Here is a 16,763-nt window from a genome sequence, read left to right on the forward strand (position 1 = left end):
TCAGACAGTTCAGGCAAAACACACTGTCCTCATTTCCTTAACTTTCCGTTTGTATTTTCAACAGCCCTGTCACATGTATACATTAGTAAGCTTATTTGAAACCTGTTTGCCCTTGCATATCAGCATGGATAAATTTGTGTGCCTGGCTATTTTGTGATGACAAGATGCTTTTAGAACTTGCTTTTATTCCCCCCACTGCCCCACACCATGAAGTAAAGGTTATCTTATAGAGATAGAAAATCTGTTATCCTAAAGGTAGGAAAAGTTTTGCACAAATATAACAATCATTTGTATTTAACAGCACTAAGCTCAAAACAAAATATTGGATACATCTAATAACAAAGTTGCAGTTATACATACAATCAGCAGTCAATGTTGTGCTGCTTGTTTGCATAATCTTCCTCTGTTTAGAAATCAAATAAAGCCAATGAAATGTGTTCAAGTGTTCTAAGAAGAAAAACAACAACCCAATGAGAAATAAAATATTCAAAGCAGAAGCCATATTTCTGCCTTCCTATTCTTCCTTCTTTCCTCTTGCTACTACTAAATACGCTGCTTTTCCCATGCATTTTTTTCCCTTTGAAGTGAAAATAGAATGTATGTACTTAGCTTAGTTTTATCTATATCAAAGAAAAAAAAAAAAAACAAAAACACAACAACACAGGTACAATTTGTTACTTATTTCATTTGGTTCACACACTATGAGTTCATAAGGCCTAGGCTGTTCACCATGAAGATTTCACTCAGATGATATGGGATTGCATGATTCTGTATGTGCCCACTTACGAAATAACCTTACACTAGACCTAGTCACAGAATGACTTCCAAATTCTATTTGCTTGTTTTCATATCTACACAGACATGAACTGATGATCTGGAGATAAAGTTTGTTTTACTTTAAATCACTGTCTACAAACATCTGTTTTGGACACTTCTGGGAAGAAGCTTTTGGGCTAGATGGGCTTCTGGTATGGCTACTTTTATGCATCATCTAAGGACTAGTACTCATGTGGGCTGTGAAAGACAAAGAGTTGGAACCCCTGCTCAAGAACTAATAAAACACTGCAGATAGACACGTGAAAAGGACAACTGGAAGCAACAAAAGAATGCCATAAGAAAACAATGAATATTAGTTATTCTAAAAGTTCTGGATACACTCATTGAGAACAGATTTACTAATTGTATTCCCTTCCTTCCAATATTTTGTTTTCAAATGTTATTCTAACATACAATACTGGATTCTAAAGATTAAAAAGAAAGGAAGAAGTAATGAAAACAATTCAGAAGCAAGAAACAGCTATACAGATCCAACCTTGAAATAAGATGCATTTTACTAGCTGTGAGAATAAACAGATTTGGAATGAGCTTATCCAGTAAGTGGTAGGTTCAGCATAGACTGGAGCCTTTAAAGATTAGACATCTGAAGTGTCCTCAATCCAGAGAGGAGGAAAAAAAATAAAGTCATTGATTAGATGACCAGAGTAGTCTCTTCTGACCTTCCAATTAGTGAGTATATAGATATCCTTATATTTTCCCTTATTCACTAGTATTGTAGGGGAAAATTTCAGACCCCAGAGAAGAGTCATTACCATCTCCTGAGCTTTGAAACATGCTGCTAGACAGGAGCTAACTTGAGCCTGTGCAACCCCATAGATAAATCTACCCCTGCTTCAGGCATACCCATGCAGGGAACAGATACGCTTGGTAACTGGATGGATATGTTCTAGAGCTTTCATGTCATTTTCTCATCCTGTCACTCTTGTCTACTGAGACAACCAGCTGGCTGAAGGGTGGATCTGGTAGGCCAGAGCTTTGAAAAGCTACAAGAAACCTCTTTCATAGATGCCCAACCGAAGACCAAGCCAAACACCATGCTTAGGAGAACAGTGTTTTCTCCAGATGCTACAGCCTCTGAGCAGAGGAGATTTTCTACTATCATTTACTGGCAGACTCCAGCATAATTCCCCTCTTCACACAATCTGCATGTCCCAGGTTTCCTGCTGTTTCAGGAATCCTACACCATAGCAGCAGCCATAATTGTGCCCTCCCTGCAGCAGAGACTGAATTGTCTTGGACTAATGCAAGTCACTGGGCACAGATTAGATTATTCAGGGGAATGTGAATAGCTTGAAGCGCAGAAGCAGTCAGGTGAGCTGACTTGTAACCCTGGAAAACCTATACAAGTTGCAAGTTTGCTCTTTACTGCAGCTTTCTGTCACATCAGAAGCAAAGCAGTAGAGGGAAAACACAGTGTGCTATTCTTATGAGTCATTCCCCTGTTCTGCTGCTTTATTTGCATTTAACATATGACATTAAGGCCTTTTGAGAGTGACTAGAATCAAGAACAAATTAGGATAATGTCATATCAAACAGTCTTCCAAGAATATCTTCAATATCTTCTTTCACATGAGCCTTCCCATAGCATGCATTTACGCAGATCACCATAAAGTAATGCCTCCTGTGTATTTCCATGGAAACTACAAACAATACAAAGAGCATAAGAGTTTGACAGTGTACCTGAGAATGCGCTCTATTTTTCCATATAGTCACCACCATTAGCTATGCTTTTTCACCAGCCATGAACAAGAACTGTAAGCCAAGCATGTGAAAACCTGCACCAGTAGAAGCGACCCACTGTCACCACTGCTGAAACACACCACCCATTGCTTCACTGTGCTCACAGACACTGTTTGGTCTCCAGAAACGTTCAGAACAAATCAATGAATGTCAGCAAGTGCAATTTTTTTTCCCCCCCACGTGGAGAAATTCAAACCCCTCCTTCCCCGTTTACCTCATATGCACTTCCACATCAGACATCATTCTGTCAGACCGCCTCCCTGCCATCTGTCACATGGCAATGAAACGTAATAGAACATCAGTGGGAAGGTTCAATTTCTACTGCCAGATCACCAGCATTCAACTCTGACTTTGTGGGCAAACATAACAACATAGAAAGTATTAGTTTAGAAGGAGCTCTCATACATTGCTTTAGAAAAAGCCTCTGACTACTTAACTGCCTCACAGTGCTCTTGAAAACACTGAACATCTATTCAAGACCCTCAGAAAAATGTGTGAAAGATGAACATGTTGCAAAGCACCTGTTCCCCTGAATCTATTGGGGGCCTACAGATATTTTTATCTTTAAATATTTTCTTACTGTTTTTCAGAAGGCCCATTGTCAGTTTCAGGTTTTCTGTTCTCACTCACAGGCAGCAATCACCACAGGGCTCTGTTTTACTTTATTTTCAAGCTGTACCCACCAAGCACATCCAGAAGCAAGGGCAGAAGTTATCAAATGGTACAACTGACACTCTTCATCTCAACAAGGCCTGACTATATACAGCAAAATAGTTATGTGCCAATAGTAACAGAATGTGTTCTCTTTTAAACAGAAACCAATTATTTTGCACCAGTTCTAAGAAATTTTGGAAGTTATTTATGATTTAGCCACCTCTAACCCTAGACCATCTTAGTGTCTCAACATTCAGGCCTGTTTAAGGTCCTGTAGTTTCTCCATAGCAAGATGAAGTTTGGTGCAAGTGACCTTGTATCCTCTGTCACACTGAGTAACTCAGTACAAGAGCTCTTGAGACATGGTGCCCATCAAGAGCCCCACACAAGGAATCCTCTTGGTAAGGATTACTTATATATGGGGAGGGGAAGGAGGACACTGTCACACTAAACAGACCTCCTCATCTGGGGAGCTCCTGCTCTCCCACTCAAGGCAACTTAGCCAGGCATTGGTAAACCTCAACTTCCAGACTCCAGGGACTGCCCAGCTCTCCACAATACACTCCACAATACGGCTTCAACACATCTCTTCCACCATTTTTTATTTTTTTTTAAACCTTCTGTTTACCAAGCTTACCTCCCCAAACATCAAAAATCCAGACTCAAGCCATCTCAGGCATTTTGTCTCCAAATCCAGGTGCACGTACCACAGCCCTACAGAAGCAAAACACTACCTGCTTTCTCTTAAAAAGCAACATGCACCATGAATGCCCACAAGGTGAACACTACTACAAGCATTCACATTAGGAGAGGAAAGGCATGGGGAAGAAAAAGAATAAAATCCACATGGCAAATGTTCATGGGCTGTGCTGCTAGCTGCACAGCAGTAAGGCAGGCTGAACAAACAAGGGCCCATGAGTTTGTATGATACCTATGCTCATTCCTGCAATTTTGTTTGGCCCTTGCATGGAAAATATGCAAAAGTTTTGATCACAGTTATCCTCCTTCAGTATAATTTCAATTTTCAGGTAAATGATACTCAGGAGATAGACAGCTGAAAATCCATTTTTACTGATAGTAACAGAAAAAAAGAATAGAGCCTCTAGCATTTCACACATTATAGCTGTGAGCTAGGCAGAATATCTATACATTTCTGTTTAATAACAACTGTTAATGAAAGTTTGGCACAAGTCAAATTAGGAGCCAATAAAAAAAATAACAAAACTTAAGTGTTCATTCAGTTCCTTCTTAAACTTCAGAAGCTGGTCTAGAATATAAAGTTTCAGTTTAATTTCTTCTACTGCTTTAACCAGTGATGCAATGCTAGTGTCTCAAGACACAGGATGGTGCTATTTGGTACACCTTTATTCCATTATCAGAAGGCTCCTACTGATAGTTGTCCCACTTGCTAGATATGGATCTGGGGCCATTCATTACTTCTGTAGTGTTTTTTAAATGGCTACAGCCTGGCTCCTCAAGTGGTCTCGACCAGGTCAGTAGTTTTGATTCTGCTTTTTAATTCCCTGCAGTCACAAGGCCTTTGACACCTTATTCACTGTAAGCCTTAACACAACCCCACAGCTTCCCAAGCACTCAGTATGCTGGAATGATGAGGTCAAAGACTAGAACAGACTGTGAATTTGACATCCTGCTGCTGACCCTGGAGTTCAGAAGCTGCCCTTGTCAAGCCAGAAGGGAGCTGAAAGTAGCTAGTACAGCCACATCTCCCTGCTGCTGCTTTGGGCAGGGGCTGCAGTGGTGCAACAGTTCAGCACTGCACAACTGATCATTCGCTCCCTCTAGATGGGTGAAAAAGTACTCATTTTTCTCTTGTTGACCAAGAACATTCAGCCAGATACCTGTCAACATTTTGCAGTTTGCTGAATATTTATCTGTTAAACAGAGGTGCTGAAAGTCCTGGGAGTAATGCCTCAGTTAGAATCATCAGCTCTAACTACAGCATCTTTAGATACTGATATACTTTGGATCGAGACTTCTGTTTAGTGATATCTTGTGAAAGCTGACACCTGCCCATGGAAAAAGAAATAAAATTAAAGCAAGTGAATTGGAGACCATTTGTACAAGTTATTCCAGTCAAAATATAGGAAAGAATAATTGAGACTCGAGATATGCAGTTGTTTGGTTTTTTTTTTTTCCCTGAACTGATTTGCATTAACAAGGCAAGATATATCAAATATCAGGTATTTTCCACCAAGCTAAGTTACATTAAGTCATCCTAACAACTCTACGTATCTAGAGTATGTATCTAGAAAATGGGGTCTGCCTTCACAAATATCTAGGTTTAAATGAAGGAGTCATCAGTAGGTGTTGATATGACCAAGGTATTCTCTAATCACACATTCAAGATCTGTGCTGGTACACATTCTTATTTAGCACATGAAGTCAGTCCATACCACTTTCAAGCACCTATTTCTGAATCATAGAATTACTCAGGTTGGAAAAGACCTTAAAGATCATCAAGTCTAACCACAGTTAACCACCTGCAGCCTAACCACAGTACCCTAACTCTAACAACTCTCTGCTAAATCATATCTCTGAGCACCACATCCAAACAGCTCTTAAACACATCCAGGGACGGTGACTCAACCACCTCCATGGGGAGCCTATTCCTACCCTTTCAGTAAAGAATTGTTTCCTAAGGTACAACCTAAACTTACCTTGGTGCAACTTGGGGCCATTTCCCCTTGTCCTGTCACCAGCAGAAGAAGAACCTTTCAGATACTGGAAAAGAACAATAAGGTCCCCCCTCAGCCTCCTTTTCCCCAGACTAAACAGTCCCAGCTCCCTTAGCCTCTCCTCATAGGGTTGATTTTTCCAAACCCTCCAAAAGCCTCGCTGCCCATCTCTGGACCTGCTCCAGTACCTCCATGTCTTTTTTGTACTGAGGTGCCCAAAACTGAACACAGTACTCAAGGTGAGGCCTCACCAATGCCAAGTACAGGGGCAGGATGACTTCCCTAGTTCTGCTCACCGCACCATTCCTGATACAAGCCAGGATGCCATTGGCCTTCTTGGCCACCTGGGCACACTGCTGGCTCATATTCAGCCAACTGTCCATCAGCAGACCAAGGTCCCATTCCATCAGGCAACTTTACAGCCACACCTCCCCAAGCCTGTAGGGTTGCCTGGAGTTGTTGTGACCAAAGTTTGCTTCACCTGACAATCAGTATTAGCTGATGGAGAGCCTTCTAGAATTCCCTAGGAATTATGTCTTCCTTCAAATTCAGATCTCATACCTTGATGTGTACCTACTGACTTTCTGTAAAGAAAGGAGTGGTGGTGCATCTATTTCCTCTCAAGTTCTTATGTTAAAAAACTCAAACATCTATTTCCTTGCCTTCCTCACCCTCTTCCAACTCCTGGTCCTTTATCTTCGTGCTCTCTGTATCCCATTGCTTATTGCACTCAACTCTGCTCCTTAATGTAATAAAGCACTCCCTTCTGCAACCCCCTGGATTCTGACACCTTAATTGCAGCTAGGCATCAGCTGAACAAAGCAGGGGAACAGGGGTACAATAAATAAACCAAATACTGTGCTCTGTAGTCTTCAGCCACCGAACTCTCCCTGCACCCTGAAGATGCAGATGGTCACATACAATTTTGATCAGCATACAGGCACTGAAGGGGAAGAACAGTGGCTGTTCACCACCAGCAGACACAATATTCTGAGCATTCATCACAAATGAGGACATATACAAGGATATGCAAGCAGTTTTTTTTTCCTTCAGATATTTAACTAATCCAAGTGAAAATCTTCATTCCCTTTTGAAGCCCATTTTTTGCCTAACTTACTCAGAAACCATTTAAAGGAATTATGAGCTCCTTCACACAAAGATGGGGAGAGGGAAACAAACAACAAACCAAAACCAAGAACATTGAGTTACCTTTGCCTTCATCTAACATAATTCTGCTATTCCTCAAGACAGCTAAAGTCAGTGAAAACAGGTCAAGTGGGAAGATCTTTGAACAATTGAAAAATGGTGAATAACTGAAAGCAACGTCTTAAAACTGCTGAGTATGCCCAAATGACAGTGCACTGTCCAAGTATAATCCCAGTCACCACTGCATCAAAGATTTTACCATAGATAAATCCAAGGAATATAACATAAGAGGCAAAAGTTAAAGCCGGAGTTTTGTTTGGTATTCACTCCTAGTATCCTACCTGGAAGGTCCATTTTAAGTAGAAAGGAAAGATTCCCTTGGTTTATTTCTGCTCTTTTGAACCAGAAAGTATAATTTATTCTCCCACCAGGAAGCACAACTGCCTACATCAATCTCAGGTGCATTAGCAGGAAAAATAAATGTTTTGAAATGCAAGGAAGAAAAAAAAAATATGTAAAATATGAATGAATCACCAAAAAACACATAATCAGATGCTTTTGCGGTCACTGTTATAATTACACACAGTGCCCTGGAGGGCAGTCATACAGAAGTGAATACATTTTACTGTGTCATTGGGGTAATACATTGCTAGCTGGAGTGAAAGCATCAGTCTATGATAAAAGTCAATATGGAGCATCTAAAGGGTTTTCATTTTTTAAAATCCTATGTACAGCTCAGGTACACGTGATCAGAAATATCCATCTCAGAAAAGACAGTCTTTCAATATACCAAGATTATTGCTGCCTAAAATTATTTTCCAATCCTATTTTACTAACAGCTTCTGACGAAGCTAGTGACAGCCTTGTCACAAAGCAGTAGGTAAAACTGCAAGAATTAATTACATGTTATTTATTTAACTTCCCTTGAAATCTGATTCCAACCCTTCCATTTGAAAATTCATTGTTTCACCTAAATCATCTTTCCTTCATTCACACTGCACTGCTTGGCCTCACAAGTGCATTAAATACTTACCTCCTTTTGTTTAGGAATGAATTTAAGCAAATGGAAAACACTTAACCTGTTTATGCTCCACTAGAACTTAATTCTGCTTTTAATCCTGAGCCAGATTCCTGATAGATTCATTTCTACTATCAAGTTGAACTTGAGTCTCTTTCTTCCTGATGAGGCTAACAGAGGAAGAAGATGCTACTCAGCACAAACAGTGATATCAATTTTTGCTCCCACTATTTAATTCTACTTTATTGGTCATACTCAAATCCACATTTCATCTTGTAGCTTCCTTCTCAACTTCCTCTCCTTAGCTACACTACCACAGCTCCCACTTCTAACAATATACTATGGGAAAGCAATAACTACAAGAGCTACTGAGGAAGAAGAAAGTCAAAGGAGAGGCAGATTAGAAACGCTCTTCTCTCTGATTAGAGCACAGTTGTATGGCTTAAATATTGCTTCTGTCATGCCTGGTTATCCTTAACTGTAAGGTGGAATGATACAGAGATGGTAACAGATATTCAAAAGGTTATTTATGAGGAAAAACTCACCGATAAGGATGTCTTTGCTGGGAAATGCTGAGGCATTCTCCAACAGGGAGCAATCTCCAAGAGATGCTGCCTTAGTGGTGGTCAGCCCTTAAATGAGGTCTAGAGGAGGTGGAGTCAAGCTCCACCCCTTCCGGGAGCACAGCTAAATTACTCTCACCTGTGCTCCCACAGCTGACCCGACACTTGCTTCAACTGATTAATCAGAGGTTCAGGCTGTGATTACCAATTTTCCATACATTAACTAACTGTCAAATCCGATGTACAGATCCAACAATTACTTACTGACAATCTGCAACACAATAATCCAGCCAAAAATAAAATAAAATTAAAAAAAAAAAACAAACAAAAAACAAAAGAAAAATGGTCAACACACCCTGTTATGAAAAGAAAATCCTGCGCAAGTATCCATCAGCATAGCTCAGCCATGCTGATTCTAGTCCCAGTAAGACCATAGAAGCAACAAATATTCAGCCAAATTGCATCATTTTCTTAATTGTATAGCATTTAACTGGGTTTTTTGTTGTTGTTTGTGGGGTTTTTTTTTATTTCTTTTTCTGAGGGCTAAATATGACTTCGAAAAAATCTTCTTGTCTAATGACCTGCAAGAACCAAACTTTTGCTTCACACTTTAGCCATGAAGTCACCAGAGAATGAACTCTTTCCCTGTTGAATGAAAGCTGCACTCTGGGCAACCTCACACTCAAGACTTCCCACACTTGGCTCCTAGGGCGTTTGCTCTGAGATCACAAATGAGCAAAGACCTTGATGCTCCCAGCCAGTCAAGCACTGTCCTCTTCCCCTGGTTTTCTTCCATCCAGACTTGTTAAGGGTGCCACGCTGACAGTCAGGACAGCATCTCGCCTGGAAGGCAGGCAGCTGCTCCCACTGCTGCAGGAGCTGTGTATCAGAGCCCGTTCATCCCTGCTGACCCTGATGCTGCCTGCCTAATTCCAATAAATCATAGGCTCAGACAGCTCCTGTAAACACCCCCTGATGGGCACTAAAAGCAAGGAGGAAGTAGAGCACAGATTTTTTATCTTTGTCATTCCTGCAGTTGTACCAGCTGAGTGCTGCCTTACAGTATTCACTCCTGCAAGCACTCTCCCAAGAGGAACTTGTACCAGGGAAGATCAAGCTGTGCTTTCTGCTGAACACAAAAGTCATACAGGATGACCAGACCTTGACTGCCACACAACTTTCCTTTCAGCAATGTTTTTCCCTGGAAAAGCACAGCCTGTTTTTTTTAGAACACTACCATATAACAGTGGCCAGATAAAGTCAGTGCCCTGAGCACCTTCTGACGGCATTTCTTCCAGGCTGTCCCGTGAGATCTCAGGACTTGTCTGTGCTTTGCTGCTCAAGAGTGAGTGCAAGAAACATGCACTTCAGCTGTCCCAGGAGGACAAGCCATGTCTGGAGCACAAGCACGTCTTAAAGCACATCTGCAACATTTAGTTAAATGTTCATCAGGGCATGGAAAGACAAGGTGCTGCTTTTCCTCCAGATAGGAGGTGGCAAAATTAAAGAGAAATAAGACAGATGAACTGTGATCCTGCCAGTAGAAAGTTACCTGGATTTAAATCCTACCACTGATACCTACTCTAACATATAAGATTTCTACTATCCTATGTGACATACATAGAAGCAGCAGCATACCCAAATACAGGCTGCACCTGCTGGTGCAGCTAGTAGTCTCTTATGCAAGAGTAGCAGAAATTACTCAGAGAATAACATATGAATAAGTCCAAATGAGTCCAGAAACTACTTAGACATACCCACAAAGGCACTGAGATCCAGGTTGTGGGCTTGGATTTAGATAACATAGTTTCATTGATCGCTGCTGCGGTATCTACAAAATAATTTGCTTTTCCACTTCACAATCATGGCTGAGCCCATAATTATTTAGCGCCACATGCCAGCCTCCAAGCAAGTTAAAGATAAGGCACATTCATCAACACTGCTATTGTTTTGCTTATGCAGAATCAGTGCCAGCTACACCACCACTGGCTGGGGGTCAGGCACCCTGCAACTCCTTAGCTACAGGTTACATGTAAAACAAGCATAGAAACATCTAAAGCAACTATAGAAAGAGGAGAGGGAGAAAAAAATAATGAAAAAAGGAAAACCAACACAATAATATTTGCTGGAAGCAACAGATTGTTTTGGGTCAGGATGATTTATATAATAATTGCATTTGAGCAAAATCTGCCAGATGATATGTGCAAAACATAAATCACAACTGACTGAACTTGTTCATCAACAATGGGAAGCTTCCTTCTTGAAGAGGGAAGAAAAGAATTAGAAGCATTTATTGCAGCGTGCTGAAAACACCACGTTTCTTGAAAATAACATAATACAAGCTTTCTATTAACACATTTTCTTTTGGATTCATCTATCTTTATAAGAGATCCATTCCTTTCTGTAGTCCCTGCATGAAACCTCAGCTTCATTCCATTCTGTTCCCTGCAAACTCTTGCAGTCAGCATTACACCAGACACCAAGCAGCTGTTTACTTTTAATTGATATCAGCAGTGATCAGGACATGAAAAAAAAAAAAAAAAAAAAAAAAAAAAAAGAATATTCACCAAGCTGCAGCCAGGATGCAGAGCAGGTAACTCTCAGCTGGCCAGGGTCCCTCCATGTTTCCTCCTTGCCCTCAGGGGGCTGTTGGAGATGCACACAGATAAACACCTTCATGGTGGCCCCACCTTGAGCACTGTGTGTAGTTTGGAGCACCACAGTACAAAGAGAGCATAAAACTGTTAGAGAACATCCAAAGGAAGGCTACAGAGATGGTGAAGTTGAAGAGATTTCACTATAGCATACTTTTCTTTCAGTTACTTTAGTTATTGAACACTGTATCCAAACAAACTCAGCAGGCACAAACAATCCACAGACAAATCCCCAGGATGATATTTGAAGGCAGGAGCTGTAAATAACACATAGGAATGACAGCTGGAGTCTTTAGCAACATGAGATGATTCAAGTCCTGTGTCCCCATGCTCTGAATTTGTCCTGCAGAATCCAATGGCAATTTCTACACCAAGGTATTTGTGACACTTCACTGCCACCAAGAGCTTCCAAAGCCATACTGTGCTTTATTTTTTTCTTTTTCTTTTTTTAAAGCATATTTTTTTTTCCTGATTTCAGGGGAGAAGACACCAAAAAACAACTATGAGTAAATGCTACTTCAGCCTGAGCCATTCTTTTCTCACACCAATGCAAGTTTTCCTCACTCCCAGCCTGTTCCATCTCAGCAGTCTGGGAAGGCATTGTTTTGCTCCTAGGGATTCCTGTACTTGTTCAGTGTCAGTGACTCCTGCTGCTAACACAGGGATTGTTATGGTTGAAGTGAATCAGAAGTTCAGAAAACAAGCAGCAAGAACAGAATTTATTTGTTCGTAAGTATTGTTACAAAAAAACTGATCATATTAATAAAAAATAATAAATAAATCAGATGACAAAAGGAAAGTTCGCATTGAATTATATCAGGATGACCAGTAGCAGCTTGTATCCAAAGTCAACAGGTGTTCTGTGAAGAGGACTCTTATCACAGATTGTAGAAGTCCATGACAAACTCTCATCCTACGCACACATCCAAAAGTTCTTATAAGACACAGTTGTCATTTATTAGAGATGTAGCAGCCTCACATTCCCACCCACTGCATAGCTCTAGCATTTCATATGTGAAGAGAAAAGGGAACTGAATCTATCCCAGAAGGTCTGTTCCCCTACTCCTGTCAGCACTACCTCCAAGTCATAACATAGGCACCTTAGGAGTCTAGCAAATGACAAAGCACTATAGTTCCCTGAAAGCAAATCCTTCCAAAGATGCTGACTTTGAATTTTATTATCAAATGAGCAAGCCCTTATTATTTGATAAGATAGAAAGTGAAATACTCAGCAAAATTATGATCTCTGGGTACACTTTGGCATTAAAGAGAACAAACAAAAAAAATCCCCACACTTCAGTTTTTCTCTAATCTTTCATTGGAATATGTGATGAGAGATATTTTAAATAGATAAATGCTGTTTTGTTGAAAAACATCAGGCTTTTCAGAATTTTAATCCTTATTTTTATAACAGCCACTAAGGACAGGGGCGCTAAGATTAATATAAAGTCTGCTCTCTAGTAGGTACTATTGTTTCCCAAGAGAAATTTGCTCCCCTACACCCCAATGTAATAGGACACAATACATCACTTAGCAGCAGACCTTAATTGCATGTTTCCAGAAGTAGTAAACGCTTACAAGACAATTTCCTTCTATGTTTTTTTCCTTATTTGATTAATTCATAATGATGAAATTAGAGATTTCCTCCTCACTTAAGCTTGATATAAGCCTCGTTCATGGAAATTCAAGATTAGGATAATTTGAATGATTCCATACTTTTGATGTTTTATAAGCATAATGAGAGGAAACAACTTCATATGTTGTTTACTTCATTATCTAGAGGTCAAGTAGTTATTTGGGATGCAAGGGATAACAGTAATGAATTATAGAGTAAACAAAATAACATCATAATTGCTTATACATATTAAAACTATGCCTGAAGACAAGCTACTGTTCTGGCAACACACAAACAACTCAGCCCTTATCCATAAGGAACTGTTAAGCTTTAAATACCTGAGACAGCAGAGGACAAGCATAATAACAACAAAGTAGTCTAGAAATAGAACAAGAGTTATGACGCTCAAGTATCAGGTAGTTGGCTTTTTGGTTTGTTTTGTTTCCTCTTTTTTAAGTTTTTGCTCTAGGGCTCACTTAGAAAAGCAACATCTAAATAAGAGAGAAAGCCTAATGAAGGGTAGGAAATCAAGGTGAATAGCCAGAAGAAAGGAGTCAACCTAGTTCAAAGAAAGAGTGAAGTATAAGGAATAAAGCGTACCAAAAATGCCCTGTTCCCAAAAGGCAGCACAGCCTCCACAGCTACAGCAGATGCTCTAAGCCTGCTACCAGCAACCACAGTACCTTTTCCTGGTGTCTGTGCTTTCCAGTCCTTAAGGTACAGCTTCTTCCTGGATGAACCCCAAGTTCTTGCCAGCTAATGTAGCTGAAACAGAAATCGTGGTTTACAACATTGCTGTCCTGAAGCTGAGAGTGGTAAAGAGATGAGTGGTCCCAGGTGGAGCATGTTGCCCCTGCAGTGGCAAATGAAGTAGCACAATCTGCTTTCCCATCTTTTACAGGTTAACATGGAGCTCATCATATTCATTGAGGAAAATAGCTTGAATCACTCAGTAGAGTCTTATCTAAAGATAAATGTTGTAACAGCAAAGATAAGTGATTAAGCTATTTTTAATTAGTATAAATGCATATAACGTACTTGTGAAACTCCTTATCTTTTTCTTCTTTGATGTCCTGATTGATAAGCTGCTGGAGTGTGCGAGCATTGCCCCCTAGAAGGGGCAAATGAGTATAAAGAGAGATAGATAGTTCAGTAAATGCAGTAATAGTTAGCAATATTGAAAACAGCATGAGGAAAACAAATGTGAGCCTCAAGCTCTGAACTGGGAGCCTTCCACTTTCTAGCCCAAACAGTAAGAACCTTTTATAGACATCTAAGTACCAACAAGCACAAGCTCTACAAATTTCCTCAGTTCCCAGATACTGTATATGGTGCTCCTGTGCCTGTAACTTCATCTCATACCAAATTTAAAGTGATATAACCTGAGGAACACTTCTACATGATGCTTTCAGACCTTGGACAGGATCTCTAGAGTGGTGGGAAGCATCTGAGATAGACTGTGCAGCACTGCAGTCACAACCATGCCACCCCTGGAGTGAGCAATAGGGGAAATGTGAAGGTAAACTTGGAGATGAGAGGAAAAGTGCCCGGGGTGGTAGAAGTCAATTGCGGCAGGGCAATGGGTGCATGATGTGAGAGGGAAACTAGGCTTCATGCAGACACTGTTTCTCTAAGGAAGCTCTAATTGTCACAGAAATCACTTGGGCTTTCCTCTGTCTGAAATTACACTCTCAGATGGTGGTTACTTGCTGATAATGGACTGTAGCTTCATTTGCTATAAATCAGGGTGCAAATGCCAAGTCAGTTAGTTATATTTATTTAAACCAGCTGAGTATCTGGCCCTGAACATCATGCAAACATGTACCACAAAGGTGTCATCTGCTCAGTGGATTTACAGACATTCTCTGCTAGCATGGGTGGGCTTGTCCTTACAGTTCACTGCTTTCTATGTCACCAGCATTCTGAGCCCAGAGCTGGCATGGCCATGTTTGTTCCATGCAGCTTGCAGGCTTGATCTAGACCAGAGTGCCTTGCTCACAATTTTGCCATACAGAGAGGAAGGGATGCTGCATCCCAATACCCAGGCAGGATGTGCCCAAGGTGGGGACTCTATCCCAGGGCTGGGAATCTCCCTGCCTCCATCCTTGATCCTCCTCCAGAGCCCCCATCCCATTGAGGAACAACCCTCACCCACTGCATTTGGTCAGCACTGCAGCAAAAACCAAGGAACTCATGTGTCCACATGCAGAGCTTCCCAGTATGTGAATCCCAGCTCTGTGGTGCCATTAATGAGAATTAGAGAAGGCATTAGCTGCTGCTGGGAAATTACAGTTTTCCTGGCTATTTTTGTCTCAGGGTTCTCTGTGTAAAGCTAACTTGGCACCGCGTCTTTGTGATGACTATTTACATAATTACAACTGGCTTCTGCTCCAACCCACCACCTAAAGAGTCCCAGACTTTTTCACATGGATGAAGGAGAACGGAACATGTACATTGCTTTTGAAGTCTGTCTCTGAAAATCTTTGTTAGAAGTAAACACTGATTACATCACACAAACAGACACATTTTTCAATATGGATTTCAGATTTCCTATTCCTAATTATTTATAGAAATGCCCTTTCTCTCTGGTATATATAATCTCCTCAAACCTTAGTGCTTTCTTGCTGTGAAAAATGATTCATGCGGGGCTGCATGTATTGTGTTACTGTGTATTTGTTCATTGCCATGCATTTGCTGATCCAGAAAACTGAGTCTGAAAATGGTTTCTGGGGAACAGCTCCCAATAAAAACAGTGCCAGTGGCCTTATCCAGCCTCCAAATCCTTAAGGTACTACTGAAATTAACTTGAATTGCATGCAGAAGCGTAAGTGAATGTTTTTACATGTTTTCTATCAAATATTTATAGCATCCATTTTATCCTCATTGGCAGATTTTGCAACAGATGTTTTAATGAGTTTACCCTCACGGAAGATTAGCTCTGTTAATTTACAGAGTTAATTGTAGTGCTGGATGAACCTGCCATGATTTAAGCAGGCAGTCAAAATGAGAACTAGAGTTTAAACATTTCTTTGAACTTTGACCAAATCAGTTTCGACCATGAAACCAGACAGAAGCCGGGATTCCTATGGGACCACGGTCAAGATCCTGCCAATACATCACAGAGGTGCAAAGGAAAATAAGTGCTGAGGAAGGAACTTAGGCATAGTTTTTTTGAGCCTACAGTGTTACTACAGGACCAGACCACCCTGCAGATAGACTGCAGAAAGATGTGCATAGCTGTCAGACTGCCCTTTTCCCCATTTCACCAAAATTTTGTTGCTCCTCTCAGGAGCTGAGGAAATGCTGGTGCCCAGCTGGTGCAGGGATGCTTGCCTCATGCTGAAAGCTGACTCCCAGGGCCCCACTCTGATTTAATGACCTCCCATCAAGTGTATTACTAGCCTGTAGCAACAAAGCAAAATCTGATTCTTAGTGATGCTGAGACAGCTCCTGCAGATCTCAGGAAGGCTGCACGCAGCAGAAGCCTCTGTGAGTTGGTGCTGTAGGGAGCTTTGCTGCCCTCTGTCACACACTCGCTACTCTCCAGTGAAATTATCTACAGTATATTTTTAAAAGACCAATCAAATGTGAAAAATTCTAATGACTAAGTGTTGTTTTCACCATTTATAATGGACTGCTGAGAGAAGTGTACTTTGTCACCAATGGAAAGTGTATTTTAAGAGGTGGAATTGTTTGTTATGAGAAATCACTAAGGTGATCTATTTTGACATCTTAATTATCCTGCAGCACTGATGAGACCTCACCTGGAGTACTGTGCCCAGATGTGGAGCCCTCAAAACAGAAGAGAGTGAGCATTGCATCCAGAGGAGGGCCACAGAA

General features: G+C 40.8%; 1 long non-coding RNA gene across 1 annotated transcript; it reads right to left on the bottom strand.

Moving 5' to 3' along the window:
• Positions 1–2,285: 2,285 nt before the first annotated feature.
• On the bottom strand, positions 2,286–7,552 carry LOC140248924 (uncharacterized). Its single transcript, XR_011902910.1, has 4 exons — positions 7,415–7,552; positions 5,091–5,258; positions 2,792–2,926; positions 2,286–2,477 (listed from the first exon to the last, which is right to left on the bottom strand). It is a non-coding gene; the product is annotated as an uncharacterized lncRNA (long non-coding RNA).
• Positions 7,553–16,763: the final 9,211 nt, after the last annotated feature.

The sequence above is a fragment of the Excalfactoria chinensis genome, chromosome 2, assembly GCF_039878825.1.
Source record: "Excalfactoria chinensis isolate bCotChi1 chromosome 2, bCotChi1.hap2, whole genome shotgun sequence".
Lineage (NCBI taxonomy): Eukaryota > Metazoa > Chordata > Aves > Galliformes > Phasianidae > Excalfactoria > Excalfactoria chinensis.